Source organism: Chlorocebus sabaeus, chromosome 4, assembly GCF_047675955.1.
Source record: "Chlorocebus sabaeus isolate Y175 chromosome 4, mChlSab1.0.hap1, whole genome shotgun sequence".
NCBI classification, from domain to species: domain Eukaryota; kingdom Metazoa; phylum Chordata; class Mammalia; order Primates; family Cercopithecidae; genus Chlorocebus; species Chlorocebus sabaeus.
The window spans coordinates 93,809,000-93,834,073 of NC_132907.1; the positions used below are offsets into that span (position 1 = coordinate 93,809,000).

At 51.7% G+C, this 25,074-nt stretch overlaps 1 protein-coding gene and 1 pseudogene across 1 annotated transcript in view; one reads left to right on the plus strand and one right to left on the minus strand.

Annotated features, from left to right (window-relative positions):
* AHRR (aryl hydrocarbon receptor repressor) overlaps positions 1-25,074 on the minus strand; it is a 110,222-nt gene that overhangs the window by 28,459 nt on the left and 56,689 nt on the right. The gene's annotated exons all lie outside the window — the stretch shown is intronic.
* LOC103214900 (translation initiation factor IF-3, mitochondrial-like) lies at positions 2,888-5,206 on the plus strand (annotated as a pseudogene).

The following is a 25,074-nucleotide window of genomic DNA, read 5'->3' on the forward strand; positions in this document are numbered from 1 at the left end:
GGAATAGAGAAAGTTATCAAGGGATTACCCCACAAAAATGCACCTGGTCCAGATGGTTGTAACATGGAATTCCACCAAATCTTCAAAGATCAGATAATTTCTTTTTTTTTTTTTTTTTTTTTTTTTTTTGAGACGGAGTCTTGCTCTGTAGCCCGGGCTGGACTGCAGTGGCCAGATCTCAGCTCACTGCAAGCTCCGCCTCCCGGGTTTACGCCATTCTCCTGCCTCAGCCTCCGGAGTAGCTGGGACTACAGGCGCCCGCCACCTCGCCGGGCTAGTTTTTTGTATTTTTAGTAGAGACGGGGTTTCACCGTGTTAGCCAGGATGGTCTCGATCTCCTGACCTCGTGATCCGCCCGTCTCGGCCTCCCAAAGTGCTGGGATTACAGGCTTGAGCCACCGCGCCCGGCCAAAGATCAGATAATTTCAATGCCCCGTAAATGGTTCCAGAGCACAGAAAGTGAAGGAAAATTTCTCGTCCTTTTTAAGAAGTATAACATTGACACTTAACTCTGATATGGAGAGTAAAGTAAAAAAGAAAATGACACACCAATATCCTTTGAATGTTGATGCAAATGAGCTAAACAAAATATTCAGAAATAGACTCTAGTTTCACATTAGGAAAATAATGCACCAATAACCAAGCAGATATCATCCAAGGATGAAAGGCTGGTTCAGTATTAGGAAGTCCATTAACGTAATAGACCATATTTACAGATCTGAGGGGAAAAATTATTATCTCCAAATATGGTGAAAAAGCCCTCAATGAAATTCAACAATTATTCCTGAAAAAAAAAAAGGGCTCAAGAAAATAGGAATTACTGAATACCTTCTTCACAGGTAACAGGTATGTGTGTGCGCCTCATTCCTAAGGCAGCGACTTCATAGGGAAACACTCAAGGTGTTTCCAGTAAGATCAAGGAACAGGGTAGGGAGGCCCACCACCACCCATACAAGGGTGCAACTATGGCCCCCAGCATGGCACCCACTATGGCCTGCCACGTGCTTTTGTAAACAGAGCCTCACTGGAACACAGCCATACCCATGCGTTTATTCATTGTCTATGGATACTTTTGTACGACAACCACAAAGTGGTGGAGACAGCCCAGCCCAAAACGCCTAAAATACTCACCACGTGGGCCTTTAAAGCAGCAGCCTGCCAACTCCCTCCCACGGCATCGGACATGGTATTGCAGGTATGGATTGATGCAATTCGACATGAAAAAAACAGGACGTACGACGATTGGGGAGAAGTGAAACTGTCTCTCTTTGCAGACAACATCATAGTACATCTGGAAAACCCAGGAGAATCTATGATAAAATTACCCAGATAAGGCTAGGCACGGTGGCCCACGTCTGTAATCTCAGCACTTTGGGAGGCTGAGGTGGGCAGATCACCTGAGGTCGGGAGTTCGAGACCAGCCTGGCCAACATGGAGAAACCCTGTCTCTACTAAAAATACAAAATTAGCTGGGTGTGGAGGCACATGCCTGTGGTCCCAGCTGCTAGGGAGGCTGAGGAGGGAGAATGGCTTGAGCCTGGGAGGTAGAGGCTGCAGTGAGCCGAGATCGTGCCACTGTGCTTCAGCCTGGGCAACAAGAGTGAAACTCTGTCTCAAAAAAAAAAAATAAAATAAAACAACCCCAATAAAATAATGCAGTACAAAATTAACATACAGATATTCATAACCTTTACAAACTAGAAAATGGCCAGATTAGGATACACAATCGTAGATAAAGCCCCATTTACAAAAACATCAAAGAAGCTAAAGTACTTATAAATAAACTTGAGACGTGCAAAACCTATATGAAGAAAATTTCAGAACATCTCCAGAGGCACAAAAAATTATATTTGAACAAATGGGAAGACACACCTCAGTACACAAGATAAGTCAACATCCTACAGATGTCTTTTCCTCCTGAATCTATCAATATGCTGTAATACTAATTAATAAACATAGCATCAAACTGATTATGCAGCTGGTAGGTTTATACTAAATATGAAAATAAATATGCAATGATAGCTACAAAAGCACAGGAATTAAAAAAAAAGCCAGGAGACAGGAGCATCTTATTCAACATCTAAGAAATACTGTCAGGCCTCTAGAATTAAATCATGGAGCATGAACAGACACATCAATCAATGGACTAGAATGGGATGTCCAGAAATGGGTCCAAGCACAAATGGAAATTTGATGCATGAAAAAGGTGTCACCTCAAATCATCTGGGACAGAGATAGGCTTTTCAATAACTGGTACTATATTAAGAAACGTTATTATTGCCTGTTTAATCAGGATCATCTACAAGCTGCCACTCTCCTCCTTTAGTATATTAATTTGCTAAGTTAATTTTATGAGTATTTCCCAACATCGGAGTCTCACCTTACTCCTCGACCACTGTAACTGCAGCGGCCCGAGCTTTTTCAATCAGTAAAGTCTCCAAAAAGAAAAGTCACAGGTGCCGTGAAAATACAAAATAAACACTTGTCAAAGATCAACTCAACAGTGGGTGAGGGGAGCAGTAAGATGTTACGACCGACGGAGAGAGTGGAGGAGCTGGTGGTCGCAGGTGGCGGGACAAGGCTGCAGGGTCAGGTGCCAGCGACCCGAAGGCCCTCTCTCCCACCGACCTGAAGGGTGTGCCGCCCGCTTGGTTCTGGATACAGAGGTGCAGGTGCCAGGTGATGACTTCACAGTGGGATTTGAACTCTGTGTTGAGCGTCTGAACAAGAAACCGGAGTCTCACAAAGCACCTCCCACTCGGGGGAAGACGTCAGGGAGCCCCTGCCCAGCTGTCACAACAAAACAGCAGGCAACACCGTAGGCTGCTCCACGATGACAAAATAGGCCAACGCTTTATATGGTTTGGCGTCAGACAAGAAGCCCGTCGTTACCAGTCACCCTGAACTCCACCATGTTTCTAGAGAGGGAAATCTGCATCCACGGGAGCCTCTAAGGAGCTACCACAAACTGCGGTATTTGTACATTTCATTCCCGTGCAGCTCCGAGGAAGAGGGTTGGTTCCACACTAACGTCTTTGGGTCATGAGCAGAAAGTCTAGTGAATCTGCCTGGACCCGTCCGGGGCTATTTACAAGCTCTCGGTTTGCCCAGATTTCCCCGAGGGGCTCTCTTCTCAGACCCGCTGCATTTCTTTGGGGGAGGCAGCTATGGAACACTTGAGACTTAGCTGTTTATGTCACTGAATAAAGGATCCAATGCGTCCATGGGATGATCCACAGAAAGGAAATCACTGTTTTCCTCCCAGTGACTGGATTAATCAGCAGGACATGAAATGGACCCCGCAGGGGGTGTGAAGACAGCCTTATGCCAGCCTCCCCGAAACGGACTGAGCCCGCTACTCGAAGGCATGGAGGAGGAATGGCAGGTGGTGCCTGCCGGCAGATTAGCAAGCTGGATAATCATCTCACCATGTCCTGTGCTGCCTCGGATTTTCACCTAAAAACATAACACCTTCTCATCCAGCCTCCCGCCAGCTGGAAGAAATCTTTCTTGGAGGATTTTTGGGGACTTTAGTTTTAGCTCATGTGACCAGGCTGGGACCCCCAAGGCCAGACTTCCATGTCCCTCGTATTACTGACCCAACCAAGAGAGTGAATTTTTATGACAGTTTTTTCCAAACTGTAAAAAAGTTTTAAAATTATAATAAAATATACATAACATAAAAATGATCATTTTAGTACCAATCGCCTGCCCCGCACAGGATGGCTGCTCTTTTTCTAAAGAGGTTAACGCTACAAACCGTAAAGTCTGAAAATAGTTGTGTTAGATGTTTTGGTAAACACAGTGTGCAAAAGACAGCACCCCACAGTGGTCCCCTATTGCTTCTGCCCCAAGACTCTCCTTCCTAAATCATGCAAAAGCCTTTAGTACCACTGAAGACACCCAGAGTGAAGGAAAAAAGAAAAAAAAGAGTGAAACAGCTTTTAGTAACTGGAAGAAGAATTAGCGAATTATTCAAGTATTTGATGAGAAGGGCAATGATTTGGGAACATGCATGGAGCAGATGTGATTAGACTCATGGATGAGCGAGAGCTGCGACGGGTTCAAAGGAGCCTGCAGAAGACCAGCTCATGACAGGAATGCAGACTCACCAGGAACGGCGGAGGCTGAGTGAGATGGAGAACGGTAACCCCAAAACTGGACCAGCCCTGACAAAGGAACTGATTATTTCTTCAAATGCTGGACAACATGATTTGGATGCAAAGACTAAACAGATTCAGCCATGGATTAATAAAAACACCAAGTTCGAATAACTATAAAGAAAGGAGAAAATGTAGATGAGTCAGAAAACAAAGTGGAGGGCCGGGCGCGGTGGCTCACGCCTGTAATCCCAGCACTCTGGGAGGCCGAGAAGGGCGGATCACGAGGTCAGGAGATCGAGACCATCCTGACTAACACGGTGAAACCCCATCTCTACTAAAAATACAAAAATTAGCTGGGCGAGGTGGCGGGCACCTGTAGTCCCAGCCACACGGGAGGCTGAGGCACAAGAATGGCGTGAACCCGGGAGGCAGAGCTTGCAGTGAGTGGAGATCGCGCCACTGCACTCCAGCCTGGGTGACAGAGCGAGACTCCGTCTCAAAAAAAAAAAAAAAAAAAAAGAAAAAGAAAAAGAAAATAAAGTGGAGGAGATACTTCATCCAATACCCCAGACTGCACCTGGGAGATACTTCATCCAACACCCCAGACCGCGCCTGGGGGATATTTCATCAAATACTCCAGACTGTGCCTGGAATAGCTCCATTCTCATCTAGACCACGAGCTGTTCAAGGAGGAAAAGTTTTAATGTGCGTTCTTCGTCCTTTGAGCAAAAAGGAAGAGAAGGCGTATCAAGAAACTCAAGAGACCCAGGAAAGAGACACTTTGAACAAAGACCATGGAAATGATAAGGAATCCAATGTTCTGCATCAGTAATTTTAATAAAGACAAATATGCTTCAGAAAGTTAAAAAAAAAAATACAATTTTAACCATTTTTAAGTGGTTAAGTGGTACTTTTTTCTTTTCTTTTCTTTTCTTTTTTTTGAGGCAGAGTCTTATTCTGTCACCCAGGTTGGAGTGCAGTGGTGCGATCTCGGCTCATTGCAACCTCCCCCTCCTGGGTTCAAGCAATTCTCCTGCCTCAGCTTCCCGAGTAGCTGGGATTACAGGTTTGCACTGCGCCACCACACCCAGCTAATTTTTGCATTTTTAGTAGTGACAGGGTTTCGCCATGTTGGCCAGGCTGGTCTCGAACTCCTGACCTCAGGTGATCCACCGCCTTGGCCTCCCACAGTGCTGGGATTCCAGGCGTCAGCCCTCGTGCCTGACCTAAGTGGTTAAATTTCAATCCTTTTGAGCTCAGTGGCCTTAAGCACATTCACATCGATGTGCAACCGCCATGACATCCGCCTTCAGAACACTCCCACCTCCCAAACCGAAACTGTCACATTAAACACGTGCCCCCACTCCCCTCCCCATCCACCTTCAGAACACTCCCACCCTCCCAAACCACCCTCCCAAACCGAAACCGTCACATTAAACACGTGCCCCCACTCCCCTCCCCAGCCCCGCGCGTCCCACCCGCTTTCTGCCTCTGTGAATTTGCCTCCACTGCGGACCTCATCTGAGCCGAATCAAGCAGGCTTTGACTTTGTTTCACTCTGCAGGGTCCTCTAGGTGGATCCGAGCCACAGCGACTGTCCATTTCCTTCCTTCCTTTCTCAGCCCCCTCCCGACCCCACCCCCCGCCCCTGGTAACCATCAACTCTCTGTTTCTATGAGTTCCACTTTTTCAGATTCTACATATGAGTGAGATCACGCAGAACTGTCTGTCCATGACTGACTTCACTCAGCGCCATGTCCTCCAGGCTCATCCGTGGTTTGCAAATACCAGGATTCCCTTCTTTTTCTGGTTAAATAGTATTCCACGGTGTAGACACAGAACATTTTCTTTACCTATGCATTCACTGGTGGACGTGCACGCTGTCTCCACGTCCTGGCTACTGCAGCCACTGCTTCGACAAGCACGGGGGCACGGGAGTCTCTGATTCTGATTTCAGCTCCTTTGGGTAAATGCTCAGCAGAGGCACTGCTGGGTCACACGGAAGTTCCATTTTTAATTTTTCGAGGAAGCTCCATGCAGCCTTCCATCGCTCTACACTAATTTACATTCCCGCCAGCAGGGCACGAGTCCCCTTCTCTCCGCACCCTCGCCAACGACTGCCTTCATCTTTTTGAAACAGCCGTCCTGATGGTGCGAGATGAGCTCGCTGACGGTTTCCATTTGCACTTCCCCGTGCCTGGTGATGCCGAGCACCTTTCCACGTACAAGCCGGCCATTCTGTGTCTCCTTTGGAGAGGCATCTATCAGGTCCTCTGCCTGGTGTTTAATCGGGTTGTTTTCCTACTCTTGAGTTGGCTGCGTTCCTTATGTGTTTGGGGTCTGTCCCGCCTGTCAGACGTCTGGTTGGCAAATGCGTCCTCCCACTCCGTAGGCTGCCTCTTCATTCTGTGGATGGTTCCCTTTGCTGGGCAGAAGTTTTTCAGTTGGGTTAGTCCTGTCTGTGTAGTTCTCTTTCACTGCCCCACCGTTTTTAAGGCTGAACACTCCCCTCTGTAGGTAGATACCACATCGTGCCAACCCGCCCACCTGTCGGCGGAGGCTTGGTTGCCGCCTTGCTTTGGCTGGGAACACTGCTGCTGCGGCTGCATTTCCAGAAGGAAGATATCTAAGGCTGAAATCACTTCACGACACTTCGCTCTTCCCTGCAATCCCCACCTGGGATAAAACGTGACTCAGAGGCTGTGGTGAGGGTTAAATCACACTCTGTGTCCCTCAGAGCTGGCATCCTGTGGAATGATGGTGCCAGGCACACTTGACCTGCGTTTTGCCACCGCACCTGCCTGTGCTGGGTTCACAGCTTCACCTTGGAACTCCTAGAGTTCTTGTCCTGCCTGGAGATGACCGTGGGGAGTATCCACGAGGGCCCAGGATCATCCCTGCCTGTGCTCAGCAAGATATAGGCCCTGGGCTGGTGCCAATGGAGGTCACGGACTTTGTGGCCATGGAGGGACCATGGGCCAATCCCACCCCCTTCCCATGTGGTGATGCAGACACCGGGCAACCCAGAAAGCCTGGCCCAGAGCCAGCACCCAGGGCGTCGACGCCCTTTCTGTATGGCGGCTCCCATCTTAGGGGTCAGCAGCTGTGTCCGGAACTGGGGGACCCAAACCACCACTGTGCCTCAGGCTGGCCCCTCAGGCTGGCACCCGCCCCTCAGACCCCTGCAGCCCCTCCCTCCCCTGGGATTGAGGTAGAGACAGGGTGAGATGACGTGGGGTGCGCCAAGGGGTCATTAGAAAACAGGTGAAAACGTGAAGCAGCCGTGGTCGTGTGGCCTGGAGGGTGTCTGCTGAAAGGGAACGGAGTTGCTATCAGCCGCCTGCTCTGAGCCGGGCAGTGGTGACACTGAGGGGCCTTGCTCCGGCCTGCACAGGTTGGTGGGGGGTGCACAGGGCCTCGGGTCCTCCGCCCCCAGCCCTCCTGGCACTGCCGGGAAGGGTCTGTGCCCGCCAGCTCCTGCTACAGCTTTTCCCAATTCAGCGGTTGCCACATACTGATGATGTCCTACTAATAATAGTTCAAAGACCAAAGACATTTTCAAGGCTTGAGTATATAAAATGTCTTCTTGAAAAAGATTTTATGAGATTAGTCACAACCAAAAGCAACCTTAATTTTAACTCACAAGGCAGAATTTTTTTTAAAGACCATAAAATGCTGTTTGCTGTGTCATATGGATTCAATATCAGATTGACTTCTGGTCCAGCACTGTCACGCCAAATACTTTTACACATGTGGGCCCATCTTTCAAATATGCATCTCGAGAGTCTGTTTGTTTTCTCTTCCCCTGCCTTTCTAATCCTACAAAAGTTTTTTTTTTTTTTTAACATGGTCCATGGAAAATGAGATCATTTTTCCAAATGGAAAAAAGGATTTGGCTCTAAGGTTAAGGCTGCACGTTTTTTAAGGGGAAAAAGATCACATCTATGTGCTGTTACTGAACATCAGGAAACGGCACACCTGCCACTTCACAAGAACGGGGCAGGTGAGGCCAGGGCAGGTGAGGCCGGGGCAGGTGAGGCCGGGGCAGGTGAGGCCGGAGCCGCGCTCTTCCCCAGGCACCACAGGGAACGGGGCAAATGTTCTGAGAAAGCCGGGACTTCCTCTGTCAAACCCTTTAAATATCCTGATCTCTTCCAGTTCCAGGGCAGAAAAAAATAGCCGGCAAGTACTTCAAAGATTATTTTTGTCAAGGTCATGGCAGAGGGAAAATGAGGGAAAAAGGAACAACCCTCCACAGCCCCCTGGCTGCCCCTCCTCGGAGTAAAGGGAAGTTGGGAGCGTTGTGCTCCCCTGAGAGCCGTTGCCACGGTTACGGAGCCACAACACGGCGGCTAGTCACGCGAGCGGGCACCGGGCGGGCGTCGGGGCAGCTGGCCCGGCCTCCTGGAGCCAGATCACTCGCAGGGGCCGCTCCATGGGGCTTGCGTGCGTGCGAGGCAGCGCTCTGGCTTGGGGAGCTGAATAACTGGCTGTTTATAGATCCCACAAACAGTAAACGCAGCCTTGACTCTTCCACTGAGCAGCTCCAGCGTTTGAAAACAGTTCTTGAGAATGCAGCTGGTGGATGGCCGGACGGCCACAGAGCGGGAGGCCGACTGAAGCCCCGGGGCCCTGGGAGAGCAGGCAGACAGCGGCCCCCGGGCAGTCCCTCCTGACGCCCACCGCAGCCCTGCTCGATTAACCCAGTGTCCTGGGCCCCCTTCTGCCTGAGGGAGACCAGCCTGTGCCGACGCTGCCTCCACCCTCGCCTGTGCTGTGGGCCCTTAGCCAGTTAATTCACCTCTCTGGGCCTTGGTTTCCTCCTGTGGAAGACAGAACGGCGACAGTGAGCGTCTGTGAGGGCGCGGTGAGCAGCAGCACCAGGCACCCTCCAGTGATCAGGCCAGCACCCGCTGTCACTGTGACTGGAGGGCAAACAGCTGTGCTGGGCAGGCAATCTGATGTCTAAAGTTGATGTCATTTTCTAGAGAACAAAACTTAGGATTTTAAAACTGGGATCCGCTTTCTGAATGCAAACACCCGAGTGTGAAACTTCACCAGAAGCAGAGTCACAACCCATAAACAAATGCAGCTGACGTTTCCACAGCGAATCTCCCAGCGGAAGCTCCAGGCCCATCCTGCCGGGGTCCTGGTGGTCAGGGAGCCGTCCCTGCTGATCCCTAAGCCTGGGACCCTGCGCCCTGGGTGTGTCCTGCGTCACCAGCCCTGGCCTCGGAGACCTTGGGGCCAGAGTTGGCCTGGGCCGTCCCTCTGCACTCGTGGCTCCACACCCAGGAGAGCCCGAGGGGGCTCCGTGCTGACCTGGCTGCCTCAGAGCAGACAAGGAAGGTGGCATGGGGATAAGAACCACCTGGTAGGAAACCAATGGCAGGACAGCTGCCGTGAGGCCCAGAGGTGGGCGTTGAGTGGGAGCTGCGGCTGCTTGGTCCTCGGGAGGAACAAGGTACGCCACGGTGGTGCTGAGCAGGTTGGCGGGCGGGTTCTGGGTGCACCAGTGACCTCAGGTGGGGAAAATCCACCCAGAACAGACTGGGGCGGCTGCTGAAGCCAGGGCCACACACAGACCCACAGTTCACTGAGGGCCACTCACAGCCTCCGGAGCCTGCAGGACCCAGGCCTGGAGGCAGAAGGCCCTGCAAGCCCCAGCCCTTCTCACACGAGCCCATCCGTGACAATGGCACTGCCTCCTCCTAGTGTCGGCAGCTTAAAACGGAGTCACAGCCAAGCGGGTGCGACCCCCGCTCACAGCGCATGGCACCTGAAACTCGGGCTGGCACAAACACACTCCCTCCACCAGGGAGGCCCAGGACCCTCACCTGCGCTGAAGTCGCCCGCTGGGCGGAGCCTGGGATGCAAAGGTCCAAGCCCAGCGGAGCTGAGGGCAGAGCAGGGGCCAAGTGAACACCACTGAATAGAACTCTGTGTACCTGGCTCAGTGACCACAGACGATCAGGGGCTAACTGGACAGTCAGGGGCTAACGTGGACGGTCAGGGGCTAACGTGGACAGTCAGGGGCTAACGTGGACGGTCAGGGGCTAACGTGGACGGTCAGGGCTAACGTGGACGGTCAGGGGCTAACGTGGATGGTCAGGGGCTAACGCGACGGTCAGGGGCTAACGCGGACGGTCAGGGGCTAACGTGGACAGTCAGGGGCTAACGCGGATGGTCAGGGGCTAACGCGACGGTCAGGGCTAACGCGACGGTCAGGGCTAACGCGACGGTCAGGGCTAACGCGACGGTCAGGGGCTAATGCGGACGGTCAGGGGCTAACGCGACGGTCAGGGCTAACGCGACGGTCAGGGCTAACGCGACGGTCAGGGGCTAACGCGGACGGTCAGGGGCTAACGTGGACAGTCAGGGGCTAACGCGGACGGTCAGGGGCTAACGCGGATGGTCAGGGGCTAACGCGGATGGTCAGGGGCTAATGTGGACGGTCAGGGGCTAACGCGACGGTCAGGGGCTAATGCGGATGGTCAGGGGTAAATGGTGGAGAATCCTGGGGATGTAAAAGTCACAGAGAGCCCGATGTGCGCCCCGGACACCTGCAGCAGCCTCCGAGGGGGGCAAGGAGCCGGGCACTCTGACCCAGCTGGGCAAGGGTCCCCAGCCTCCCAGAACTGGCCTGGGCTGTGGATGGGTGGGAGAGGCGGGTGGCGGTCGGGGAGAGGGTGGGAAGGAGGGTGCAAGGGGAGCTGGGCTACCCTCCCACTGTGCCCACTCTCAGGCCAGTTGCAGGGCCGGCACACTTCCTCCCTGGTGAAACCTCTGGCTATACCTTTGTTTATTAAATACATCTCATGAACTCCTGAAATGAAAGCCACTTCCGAGGAGTTTCGGAACATCAGGGCCCAGCAGCGACAACAGACGGTAAAACGTGGATTTCTCTTAGCAGAAAGGCCGAAGCAGCAGCAGAAAATGCCAGGCCAGGAGATGAGGCCGAGTGTGTCCTGTGGGGCTTGTGGGACAGTGCCCAGAACAGAACCAGGAGCAGGCTCGGGCGTCAGGGAGCTCTCTCCACAGTGGCTGGCAGGTGCCAGGGTGAGCCTGGGGCCACCCGCCTCAGTACCCCCAGACACGCAGACCCCAGCCATGGCATGTGGGCTCGGTTCACCACCCCCATCACTTCTAAAGTCAGTGTGGGATGCCCCCTCCCAGCCTGCTGTCCCCGCACGGCCATCCTCTCCAGCCCCCATGCCTCCCCTGAGGACGGGGGTACCAGGCCCAGAGGCAGGGCAGGAGGGCATATGCTGCATTTGTCCCGGCCAGGACAGGCCCACGGCCCGGGGCCTCTCTGTCTGGGTTGCCACCTTGTCATGGGGACTGGGACTCCCCATCCCGGGCTGCAGGGCCCCACTGCCCCATCCCTCTCTTACCCTCCTGGCCTGGTTTCCCCTGTACCCCGGCTTTGTGCTCCCAGAGCCCTCTGAGTCGTGGTCCTGTGTTACCATCTGGTGTTTCATACCTTCGCTTCTGGCCTGAGTTTCTGGACGACCCATGGCCTCCTAATCTTCATATCAGGGGCCCCTTAGAGCCAGGCAGCATCACTGCGTGGAGCAAGCTGGAGGAAGCGGACCCTCGTCCTTTCTGCTTCACCTCCTGTCCCCCTCACTCAATCCTCTCCCAAAGTGTCCCTCACAGGAACGTGTGCACGGCCCTAGCCAGAAGGGCTTCTAGGCCTTTCTTTAGGACAGCAGCCTGCAGCAGAGGAGCATCTCCCCACTTGTTAAATTTCAAATGCTGGACACTCTGGTTCCTGGGGACTTCTCAGGAATTTGCGGATGCTTTTCCAGAAACCACACCAGAGCAGCAGCGCGGCCCGGTGACCGTCTGCCGAGCGGCTTGGGGCTTCCAGACACGCAAGGCTGTTCTCACAGCTGTTTCTGTGAGGCCCTGCTCGGCTGCCCCTGGGCACAGGGCAGGGTGGAAGCTGGAGCAGGCGCCTCTGATGACCTGGCCTGCAGTGGCCTCTGGGAAGCTGCTCGTCCAGCCCCGGCTGAGAAGCTCCGTTTCAGGGAACTGGTGAGATTCCCCTTCTCTGGGCTGGTGAGTCAGCTGCCCTTCCTGTTTGCCACCTCGTCCTCTCCTGGGACTTTTATTCCCCTAATTTTCGGACCCTGCTCAGCCTGGTGCTTGGCCAACTGCATCCCACCACCAGAGCTCGTGTCTCCCAGGCCACTTCTGCCTGCATTCCACACCAGTGTCATTCAGGGCACGGGGATGCAGGGCAGCCAGTGTCGGCCACCTGGCAGGAGGGGGACTTGAGGACAGGATCCCCAGAAAAGCCAAGGGAATACTAGGAGTCTTGGGCTATCTGGGGTTAGGGTGTGGAGGAGATTGGGAGCCACAGCCCAGGGCAGGGGCTTGGGGGTCCCAGTCAAAACACAGGTGGGAGAAATCACTTTCCTGTTCTGCCTCTGCCCTCCCAAGATGCCTTGGGACAGCCCTGCTTGGGGGGGTGACAGCAGGACGCTGGGGCAGGGCCCTGAGGGGCAAGATCTGGAGACGCGAGAGGTTGACACAGTCGCACTGCCCGCTCCAGCACCCACCCTCCTCCTCTTGTGCAAACCTCCAGGCTGGGGAGGACTGGGGGCAAAAGTGTCCCCCCCATGGTGCTCCCTTCAGAGGTAAACTCCTCACCCAGGAGCCAGCCCTGCCCACCTGCCCTCCCCTCTGCCCTCCATGCAACCAGGGCCAGCCCTGCCCGGCCCCACACAGGCCCAATCGGAGCCTGTGCCCACGGGGACCAGAGCGCAGGAGCCACAGCCAGGAAAGTGGAGCCAAGCAACGGGCAAAGACAAGAGGGTTCCAGCACACAGGGAGGAAGGGAGATACCCCGGGGCAGAGAAAAGCATGCCAGCAGGAATGAGGCTGAGCACAAAGCTGCAGCCTGGAGGCTCCTTGTAGGGCCTCCCTCCTGCCACCCAGACGGAGCCAGCAAGAAACCCAGAGCCAGGAGGGTGGCTGCAGAAGGACCCTGCCTGGATAACCGCAGGTCCAGAAGATAAAACCAAGAATGGAGAGGAACACCACCAGTGCAGCGACAGACACAGAACGTCCAGAACCGAACGTGAGAGACCTCGGCTGGGAAGAGCTCACAGAGCCGCCAGCAGGAAAACCAGAGGACATGTTGCCGCAAAACTCTCGACCACCAGAAAGAAAACAGGCCGGGCACAGCGGCTCACGCCTGTCATCCCAGCACTTTGGGAGGTGGATCACTTAAGGTCAGGAGTTGGAGACCAGCCTGGCCAACATGGTGAAACCCCATCTCTACTAAAAATACAAAAATTAGCCGGGCCTGGTGGTGCACGCTCCTATAATCCCAGCTACTTGGGAGGCTGAGGCAGGAGAATCACTTGAACTCGGGAGGCAGACCTTGCAGTGAGCCAAGATCGCACCACTGCTCCAGCCTGGGCAACAGAGTGAGACTCCATCTCAAAATAAATAAATAAATAAACAAACAAACAAACAAACCATTGCAACAGCTCCCAGGAGAGCAAGAAAAGAGCAGATCCAGACCCACCAGGCTCAGCAGCAAGGCCACGTGGCCCTGCAGACACCAGGACAGGCTTCCGCCTGGAGCTCTACGTGCAGCCCGCTACCGTCCACGCGTGAAGACACAGCAGCATTCTCCCACTCGCGAGGGTGTCCAGAAGGTTTCACGGTGAGGCCCACAGCAGACCGCTGGAGGAACACTCAGGAGGAGGAACGATCGGTTAGTGAGTGACGTGATCCGGTGCCCCAGGCTGCAGGCGACACCTAACATTAGGTGCAAAGACAAGAATCTGTGACATCGGGATTAAGCTTCAGACACTGTCAACGTGCTGCCAACACGGGGAGAGCCGGAGGACGTGTCTGTGCCAGCACAGGCCCTGCTGCAGGAACATCACGACAGAAGAGCCTGAGAAGTAGCAAATCAACCTGATTCTCATTTCAAAGCTCTCATTTCAAAGGCATCCCCATGAGAACAAAAGCAGAATGTGTACCTTTAGTTCAAGAAAGCTCAATTTATCTAACAGAGGGTTAGGGGGAGAAAAAAAGAAACCAAAGGACGTGCAGTAAATGGAAAATACGAAATAGGATGACAGAAATCAGCTCCTAAAGAATCACAAGAAGTAGGTGGACCCAGTGAAAGAAGGTGCTTGGTGTTGGGGGAGATCCCTTGACCCGCCACCTGCAAGAGACACCTACACCAAGAAGGAAACACTGAAAATGAAGGGATGGGGGAGACAGTCCAAGCAGCCAGGAACCAAAGTAAGCCTGGGGTAACCACTGTAAGGTCTGACGAAATGAACGCAATGGGCAAGGAGAGTCGACGTGAACTGTGCCAGGTCTGAAGAGTAACATGGCATGCAAACCTCCACCGAAACCCAGCCATTGTCCCTAAAACCAGCCTCCCACCACATAACTTCCTGCTGCTTTGAGCGGCTGCTTTAAGTCCTTCTCACCGGCGGTTTGGGCATTTTCCTCTGTCTTGCTAAGTCACACGCTTATGTAACGAGTCGTTGCCGGGTTTCCCCAGCTTCAGACACCGTCTTTAGGCCTGGCTGTGGACGCCGCATCTGCACCTGCCGCATCTGCACCCACCTCGCCCTGCACCCGCCTCGCCCTGCGCCCGCCTCGCCCTGTGCCCACCTTGCCCTGAGCCCGCCTCACCCTGCGCCCGTGCACGCTCTGGCCCTGCCTCGCCCTGCGCCCACCTCGCCCTGTGCCTGTGAACGCTCTGGCCCTGCCTCGCCCTGCGCTCGTGCACGCTCTGGCCCTGCCTCGCCCTGCGCCCACCTCGCCCTGTGCCTGTGAACGCTCTGGCCCTGCCTCGCCCTGCGCCCGTGCACGCTCTGGCCCCGCCTCACCCTGCGCCCACCTCGCCCTGCGCCCACCTCGCCCTGTGCCTGTGAACGCTCTGGCCCTGCCTCGCCCTGCGCCCACCTTGCCCTGTGCCCGCCTTGCCCTGCTCCTGAGCACGCTCTGGCCCCACCTTCCTAATCTGGCTGTGTCGTGACCGCCTCAGCTCCCCCTGCAGAGCTCCTGTCACCCGGGTGTGCATGGCCTGTGAATCCCCCACTCTGCCTGAGCCGCTCTGTGGGCCTGGAGTTGCTGCATCTTTGCTGACTTAGTTTTCCCAGGTGCTCACTCACACCACTGATGTAGCCCACAAGCCTCTCAGCTGAACGCACCTTCTCTGCCCTGGTTCCTGTCCATCCAGCCTCTCTGGGGCCTCTCCCGTCTCTGTCTGAGGACGTTCTGCCGGGGGGGTGGGTCCCACCTCTCCCACCGCCTCCTGGAGGGGCTCCCATCCCCACCCCAACCCCTTCTGTGGCCGGTTCCAGTGGAGAAGCCCCCCGGGGGCTCCCCAAGAAACAACGTGAAAGAAGAAAACCTCAGACCAGGCCCCTGGGTATGCGTGAACTCCAGGCTGGAAGGTGCTTGTGCGTTTCCTCCCGGCCTCCTGCGTCCAGGTCTCTGGATCCTTTCCCTGAAACCCGCCCCTCCTCTCTGGGAGCATTTAGGATCTTCTCCTTGTCCCCGAGGGTCTGGAATCCCACAGAGATCCCAGCAGGAACTTCCAACCCGGAAACTCATGTCCTCGGCTCTGGGAAGCCAGCTCAGCCTCCCCCTCGATGACTCCCTCGCCTCCGATCTTCCTGGAGCTCTGACCCCTGGCGTGTCTCGGGCTCTGCTCATTTTCCTGACTTTATTATTTCCTCCTCTTTTTCCTTTACTCATGGAAAGACCTCTTCAGCTTTAACGTCAAACCCTTCTCTGGGATTGTTAGAGCTTTTGCTCTCATGTTTTTAATTGTTGAGCCATTTTCATGTCTGAATTTCCTTTCTGCAGCGACTGATTTTCACGTGGCCAGTGCTGTGCTTTCACTGGTCTCCGAAGATCCTGATGTCAGCTGTCTTTGTCTTTCTTTTTAAGAGAATTTTTTTATTTTAATGCTTGTGTGTACATAGTAGGTGTATATATTTATGGCATGCCTGAGACATTTTGATACAGGCGTGTGACGCATGACAGTCACACCATGGAGAATGGGGTGTCCATCCCGCAGCACTTACCCTTTGTGTTACAAGCAATCCAATTACATTCTTCGTTATTTTTAAATGTACGATTAAGTTACCGTTGATTGCAGTCCCCGCGTTGTGCCACAGATGCCGGGCCTCTGTCTTTTCTTCATTCCAAGCGTCTCTGTCCTTTCCAGCCTCTGTCTTTTCTTCATTCCGCCTTTCCCTTCCCTTCCCCTCCCCTCCCCTCCCCTCCGGTCCCCTCCCTTCCCCTCCCCTCCCCTCCCCTCCGCTCCCTTCCCTTCCCTTTCCTGCCTCTGCCTCCCCTCCCCTCTCCTTTCCCTGTTTTTTCTTCATTCTGCACGTCTCTATCCTTTCTGGCCTCTGTCTTTTCTTCACTCCGTGCATCTCTGCTCCCTCCAGCTCACCTTCTCAGGTTGGCTCACTCTTGTCTTTCATGGTGGCCTCCTTCCTTAAGAACCCAGCAATGCTGGCGCGGGTGCCAGAGTGAGCCTGTGCCGTGTGTCCTGGGGGCCTCCATATCTGTGCCCCGGTCCTTTCTCTGGGCCGTCAGACCCCCTAGAAGCCTTGCGGTGGAGGGGCCCAGTGCTCTGACGCTGGTCTGGGGGAAGGGCCCAGGCATGGGGTCCAAGTCACCCAGCTGCCACCTCTGCAGGGCTGAGGAAGACCCCCTCGAGCTCTTCCACAGAATGGGGGCCTGGGTGGCTAAGGACTCCTCGCCTGTTCAGCAGCTTCCGAAGCACGTCCAGCTGCGTGCACACACAGGGACTCCCGCTACGCAGCACGTGGCCCCTCACGTTGAATGTGGCTTGATGCTGGTGTCGTTGATTCACTTTGAGAACACGACCCGAGTCGCTCAGGCACCAGTGGCCACTGTGCCACTTCCCAGCGATCTCTCTGGTTTTCAGGGCTTTACGTGGACTCATGCCCTGTGGATGCTGCCTCATGCCTGTGAAGAGGTTCACAGCCTCTTCCCTTAAAGTTTGTTCCTTCAGCTGCGTCTGCTGCAGCCTGGGATCACTGTCCAGCCCCAGCTCGCCCCCCTCCCTCACCCCCGCCTTCGACAACCCCAGAACCCCACTGGACCCCCGGGCTCGCCTCCACCAGGGCATCGTCAGCACGGCCACCTGACTCACGGGGCGGCTGGTCCCTGCCCCAGACAGTCTGCCTGAGGAGCGAGAATCACGCCCAGACTGTGCCATGTGGCTCATGGGGCGTCTGGCCCAGCAGGGCCCCCAGGACAGCCCCAAGGCCCAGCCAGCCCTCCGTTCAGGTGACAACTGCTTGGGGCCCTTCGCTCTTGGGCCTCCACTTGGCTCCCTCTTCTCTCCTGTGTGAGGCGCCGGCGGAAACCCTCTGCACCTGCTGGTTTTGTCATGAGCACTGCGTCCTCAGGTGTCTGGCCCAGACACACTGTCCTCCTGCCAGCTTCCTGTTTCCGTCCGGCCAGCGGGACCTGAGGTCTCTGTGACTGCCACCCAGCCTCTGCCCAGTGGCTTCGAGGTTTGAAACTGAAGTCCCCCGAAATGCTCTTCAGGGCCCAGAGGAGTCACAGCTTAGTCCTCGTCCTGGCTGATGGGAGGACGGTGCCCCTGGCTCTGACACCCCTGCCCCTCGTCACTAAGCCCCATGCCAGGCTGTGCCCCTCCAGTCTGCTCAGCCCCTCAGGGCTGCCTGGCATGAAGCAGCCTCGGCTCAGGGCCACCACGGATGCCCTGGTTTGGAAGAGACCTGCCAGGAGTCAAAACCCTGCTCCTCTAGGCTCCCCCTGAGAGAGAAGCAGCAGTGGGGACCCCAGCTCCGTCCTTACGAGGTGTGACAGACACCACCTCACAGCACCTCCGTCTCCCCATGCATAAGCAGAGGTAATGGCAGGTGCCCTCCCCGCCGGGTCATCGATGGCTGCGTGAGTCCATGAGCTTCACGGTCTTGAGGCGGCATCAGGCGGAGTAGGGCTGAGCTCTGCGTACAACAGCAGTTCAGGGCTTGGGTTCAGGAGGTGGGGGAAGCCTGAGTTTCTGCCCCAACCCTGAGCTCTTCCAACCTGAGCTTTCCCCTGTCTGGTATGATAGAGCTGTGAGGTAAGCACAGTGGTACTGGGTTGAGTGGTGTCCCCCAAAATTCATTTCCTTCCAAACCCATGAATGTGACCTTCCTGTATTGGGACATAGGACAGCGGCAGACGTTGTGAAGCCGAGATGAGGTCACACTGGATTAGGGTGGGCCCTAAATCCAGTATGACTGTTGTCCTTATAAGAGGGAGATTTGCACTCAGACACACTGACGGAGATGCAGAGATTCACATGAAGAACATTCCAGAAGTGAGGGGGTGTGGAGTATACGCTCCCCAAGAGCCTTCGGCAAGAGCCCTTCCTGCCAACACCTCGCTTGCAGCCCAGTGGCGCTGGTTTTGGCTCCTGGCCTCCAGGCTGTGAAGAATAACCCGTATTGTTTGAGACACGTGGTTTGCAGTCATTCATGAAGGCTGCCCCAGGAAGCTGACATGGTGTCACCGAGTTCCGGCAGGTACAGCGTCTGGGCACACAATCACACTGAGAAAACACCAGCGTCCACCACCATCACCACTATGTGTTACCGGTATTGCCACTGCTGCTGTCAGAGGCCACAGAAGAGGCTGAGGAGGTCAGGCCCCTAGCCCAGGACCTCCAACAGGGCCTCATCCCTCAGCAGACAGGGTGAAAGGCAGGCGGAGGGACGTTCTGTGCCTGCCGTGGCAAGGGTTTGTGTGCACACAAGCACCTGGAGAGAAAATCCATCCCTGTGGATAGAGAACCCCCGAAATGGGGTCCCTGCTGTGCAAGGAGAGAGCAATCCTCGTTCTTTTTTCCTCCCTTTCTCTCACCGCTTTGCCCTGGCAGCAAGCCTGTTGCACAGAACCACGCAGCAGGAATGGCCGCTACGACCCCACGAGAAACATCGTCTTTCTCATCAGAAGATCAGGAGGAGTCCCCGGGAGGCAGCAGGGTGGGGGACGTAAGCAGAGGAGACAGCAGGAGACAGGACCCCGCTTCTGTGTACAAATTGACGTGCGTCCTGGCTCACCCCAAGCTGCAGGTGTGGAACACACCAGAGACACAGCGTAAAGCACTTTGGGCTGCACTGACGTGAACCTGTGCCCAAGGCCCCAAGGACTGCTTGTCACGGGCCGACCCACCCAGTGCAGCACAGGCTTTGACGATCAAACCAATATGGAAACAAGGCTCCCAGAAGGAGAGAGAACCTGCAAGCTGAGCCTCACTACTGGGCTGGCTGTGACTAAGGCAAAACAAAAAATAACCCACATTCCCTAGACGGTGCTGCGGGACCCAGAGCCTCAGGGCACAGGTGAAAAGTGTCCGGGATGAAGTCTGGGTTAGTTCCCTGTTACTGCTGTAGTACATTACTGCACACTCATGGCTTCCAGCAACACAAACACATTCCCGACAGGCCTGTGGCCGAAGCCTGAAATGATCTCCGTGGGCTAAAGCAAGAAGCCCCACGGCTGTGCTCCTTCTGCAGGTCTGGGGGAACCACCTTGCTGCCTTTCCCAGCTTCAAGAGGCTGCCTGCGCGTCACACATTCGCTCAGGGCCAAGGCCAGCTATGCAGCATCACTCTGACCCTTCCGTTGCCACATCTCTTTCTCTGGCCCAGTGAGAAAGGTTCTCTACTTTTAAGGATTCTTGTGATTACATTGAACGTACTTGGATAATCTCCCCACCTCAGGACCTGCTTGATGACATCTGCGTGACACACATGAAGTAAACATTTCATTGGATGCGTTTAATAGCAAATGGAGGTGACAGAGAAAAAAATCAGTGAAGTTAAAGACGGTTCAACTGAAATTATCTAGTCTGAGAAACAAAACATTGAAAAAAACGAACACAGTCTCAGAGATCTGTGAGGAAATATTAAAAAGTCTAACATTTTCATCAACTGAGTCTCTGAAATGGAGGGGAAGAAAAAGATGGGTGACATAAAGAATAATTTCCCAAATTTGGTGAAATAAATGAACAGGTTCAAGAAGATCAGTGAACCCTAAACAGGACAATCTCTAATATCTAAGCTCAGATACATCATAATTAAGCATCAAAATTAAAATTAAAGACAAAGAAATAGTCACAAAGGTAACCAGAGAAAAATGACACATTACACACAGGGAATGATAATTTGAATGACTGTGAATTTCTCATCAGAAACCATAGAGACCCAGAAGATAGTGGACAACAAATTTAAAGTGCTAGACAAAAAATAACTACCCAGAATTCTATACCCAGCAAAAGTATTAATCATAAATAGAGGCAAAGCTGGGCATCGTGGCTTATACCTGTAATCCTAGCACTTTGGGAGGCTGAGGCAGGAGAACTGCTTCAGGTCAGGAGTTTATGACTGACCTGGGCAACACAGCAACCCTGTATCTCTATAGAAAATTTGAAAAGTAGTTGAGCATGGTGGTGTGCACCTAATTATTTGAGAGGCTGAGGCAAGAGGATTTCTTGAGCCTAACAGTTCAAGGTTACAGTAAGCTATGATCATCCACTGCACTCCAGCCAGGGCAACAGAGTGAGACCCTGTCTCAAAAGAAAAACAAGGATAAATAAAAGACTCATCAACAGCAGACCTGCACTATAAGAAGTGCTAAACAGAGTTCTTTTTTTTTTTTTTTTTTTTTTTAAGCTTACTGCAACATCTGCCTCCCGGGTACAAGCAATTCTGCCTCAGCCTCCTGAGTAACTGGGATTACAGATGTGCGCCACCACACCCAGATAATTTTTGTATTTTTAGTAGAGACAGGGTTTCACCATGTTGGCCAGGCTGATCTGGAACTCCTGACCTTGTGATCCGCCTGCCTCAGCCTCCCAAAGTGCTGGGATTACAGGCACGAGCACCGCACCCGGCCTAAAGAGAGTTACAGAGGGAAATGTAAAACCTCAGGAACCAAAGGAGAACAACAGACATGGCAAATATCTGGGAAAATATATATACTATTTTAAACTCAAGTTATTTAAAATATTTCTGACTATATTGTCTGGGTCAGGCATGGTGGCTCACACCTGTAATCCCAGCACTTTGGAAGGCCTAGGCAGGCAGATCACCTGAGGTTAGGGGTTCAAGACCATCCTGGCAAACATGGTGAAATCCCATCTACTAAGAATATGAAAATTAGCTGGGTGTGGTGGTGCATGCCTGTAATTCCAGCCACTTGGGAGACTGAGGCAGGAGAATCCCTTGAACCCAGGAGGTGGAGGTTGCAATCAGCCAAGATCATGCCTCCAGTCTGGGTGGTAAGAGCAAAACTCCATCTCAAAAAAAATTATATTGTCTGGAGGATTTAATGTATATAGACATAATACATATGACAAATATAAGGCAAAAGTGTAAGAGGATTTATGTGGCTTAAGGTTTTGAGGTTCTACTTGAAGTAGTAAAATTTTAACTTTGTTAAAAGTAGGATTTATATATTATAATCCTTATAGCAACTACTAAAAAATAAGAAAACATACTCCCAAAAGCCCATAGATAAGCTAAAACGTAATACCAATACATATTCCAATAAGCAAAGAGAGGGCAGAAAAGATGAAAGAGGAGAACAAAAAAATAGAAAAATAATAAAGCAGTAGACTTAAATCCAATAATATCAATGATTACTAAGGGAAAATACCAGGAATAAGGAGATGTTTTACGTACAGGGTCAGCACACGTGATACATGACCCAAACACACCAATTAGAAGACGGAGATTGTCAGACTTGATTAAAAAAAAATCAAGGCCCAACTCACGCACTGCCAACAAAACACAAACTTTTAATATAATGACATAAATTGACTAAAAGAAAGAAGATGGAGTAAGATACTCCAAGCAAACATTAATCAAAAGAAAGCTGGCGGTGGGTGTGGGGGCTCACACCTGTAATTTCAACACTTTGGGAGGCCGGGGTGGGAGGACTGCTTGAGGCCAAGAGTTTGAGACTATCCTGAGCAATAAGGCACACCCCTAGCTCTATAAAAAAGAATTTTAATTAGCTGGATATGGTGGCACATGCTTGGATCCCAGCTACTCAAGAAGCTGAGGTGAGAGGATCTCTTGAGCTCAGGAGTTTGAGGTTACAGTGAGCTATGATCACACTGCTGCACTTCCGCCTGGGCGACGGAGCAAGACCCTGTCTGTATTTATAGGAAGGAAGGAAGGAAGGAAGGAAGGGAGGAAGGGAGGAAGGGAGGAAGGGAGGAAGGGAGGGAGGGAGGGAGGGAGGGAGGAAGGGAGGGAGGGAGGGAGGGAGGAAGGGAGGGAGGGAGGGAGGGGGGGAGGGAGGGAGGGAGGGAGGGACGGAGGGAGGGAGGGAGGGAGGGAGGAAGGGAGGAAGGGAGGGAGGGAGGGAGGGAGGAAGGGAGGAAGGGAGGAAGGGAGGGAGGGAGGGAGGGAGGGAGGGACGGAGGGAGGGAGGGAGGGACGGAGGGAGGGAGGGAGGGAGGGAGGGAGGAAGGGAGGAAGGGAGGAAGGGAGGGAGGGAGGGAGGGAGGAAGGGAGGAAGGGAGGAAGGGAGGAAGGGAGGGAGGGAGGGAGGGAGGGAGGGAGGGAGGGAAAAGAAAAGAAAGCTGGAATGCTATATTAGTACCAGACAAAGTGGACTTCAGAACAAGGGAAACTACCAGGAATAAGGAAGCATTTTACATACAGGGTCAGTTCATGAAGAAAACACAGTAATATACTAAATGAGTATGTAACCTACAACAGAATTCCGAAATACATAATGCAAAATCTGAAAGGACCAAAAAGAGAAATATAAAAATCCACAATTGTACTTTAAGATGCTGACATTCTTCTCTCAGGTTGAGACTAGACAGAAAATCAAGGATAACTTGAACACAACAAGTCAACTGGATATAATTAATGCTTATAGAACAACTCACACAATGACAGTGGAATACTCCTATTTTCCCAGTGCAGTGAAACAGTCATCAAGACAGACCATATTAAAATCGTCTTTAACAAATATAAAAGAATAGAAATCATTAAAAAGTATATTCTCTGACCATAAAAAAACTGAGCCAGAATTCAATAGCATCAACATACCTGGAAAATGTCCAAATATTTGTAAGTTAAACAACATACTTCTAAACAACACAAGTTGAAGAGAAAGTTCCAAGGAAAATTAGAAACCATTTTGAACTAAATGAAAATGAAAACAGAGCATACCAAAATTTGGGTAATACAGTTAAATGTGCTTAAAGAAGCTCATAGTATTAAATGCTTACATTATCAAGTAAGAATGGTTAATAAAAAAAAAAATCAGTGTTTTAAACTTCCATCTTAAGTATCTAAAGAAAAATAAAATATTTAAAACCAGAGCAAGTAGAAGGAAATAAATTACAAACAAGAAGAGTGGAAATTAATGAAATGGCAAATGGACAAATAGACAAATTCAATAATCTAAGCTTCCACCTTAAAATGCTAGAAAAAGAAGAGGAAATTAAATCCAAACCAATCAAAGAAAAGAAAATAATAATGATAAGAACAGATATCAATAAAATTGAAAATAAAAAATAAAACCAATAGCTGCTTCTTTAAAAAAAATCAGCAAAATTGATAAACCTCTAACTCAACTGACTATGAAAAAGTGAGAGAGGACACAAATTACCAATGAAATGAAAGAGGAGACATTACCACAGAACCACAGACATCGAAAGATCAACATAGTAATGTCATGAACTCTGATCACAAATTCAATAAAGTAGATGAAATGAACCAATTTCCTTGAAAGACACAAACTAGTACAATGCACCTAAGAATAGATAACTTCATCAGTTCAAGGAAACTGAATTCATGGTTTAAAAATCTTCTAACAAAGAAAACTCCCAGGTAAGATGTTTTAACTAATGAATTGTACCAAACATGTCAGGAAAAAATCATACCAATTCCTACACCATGTCTTCCAGAAAATAGAAGAGAAGGGAAAACCCTCGATTAATTTTAAGAAGCCAGCATTACCATGATATTCAAACTCATCAAAATCAAACAAAAACATTACACGAAAACTACAAAAAGTATTTCTCATGAGCATAGGCACAAAAGTCCCCACGGAATATTAGCAAATTGAATTGGGCAAAATATAAATGAGATCTATCCTAAGAATGCAAGGTTAGTTCAACATTTTAAAATCAATGTAATGCACAACATTGACAGTCTAAAGAAGAAAAACCATGATCATCTCAATAAATGCAGAAAAAGTATTTTACAAGATTTAGTATCCATTCACAATAAGAACTCTCAGAAAACGAGGAATAAAAGAGAAATTTCTTAATCTGATATGAGGCATTTACAAAACAAAACCAAAAAAAGCAGGCCGGGTGCAGTGGCTCACACCTGTAATCCCAGCACTTTGGGAGACTGAGGCAGGTGAAACACAAGGTCAGGAGTTCGAAACCAGCCTGGCCAACATGGTGAAACCCCGTCTCTACTAAAAATATAAAAGATTAACTGGGTGTGGTGGCGGATGCCTGTAATCCCAGCTACTTGGGAGGCTGAGGCAGAGAATTGCTTGAACCCGGGAGGTGGAGGTTGCAGTGAGCCGAGATTGCATCACTGCACTCCAGCCTGGGTGACAGAGTGAGACTCTGTCTCAAAAAAGAAAAAGAAAAAAAAACCAATCTAAGCAAATACATTGAGTGTTGAAAGACTAAAGGTCTCCCCCTAAAATTAGGAACAAGGCAGATGGCCCCTTTGACCACTCCTATTCTACATTGTACTGGACATCCTATAAGCACAATAAGAAAGAAAAATGAGGCATGTAGATTGAAAAAGTAAATATAAAACTCTCTCTATTCTCAGACAACAGTTATAATCTATGTAATGGTTCATTTCAAGTGTCAATTGGATTGGATTGAGAGATGCCTAGACGGCTGGTGGAGAATTATTTCTAAGAGTGTT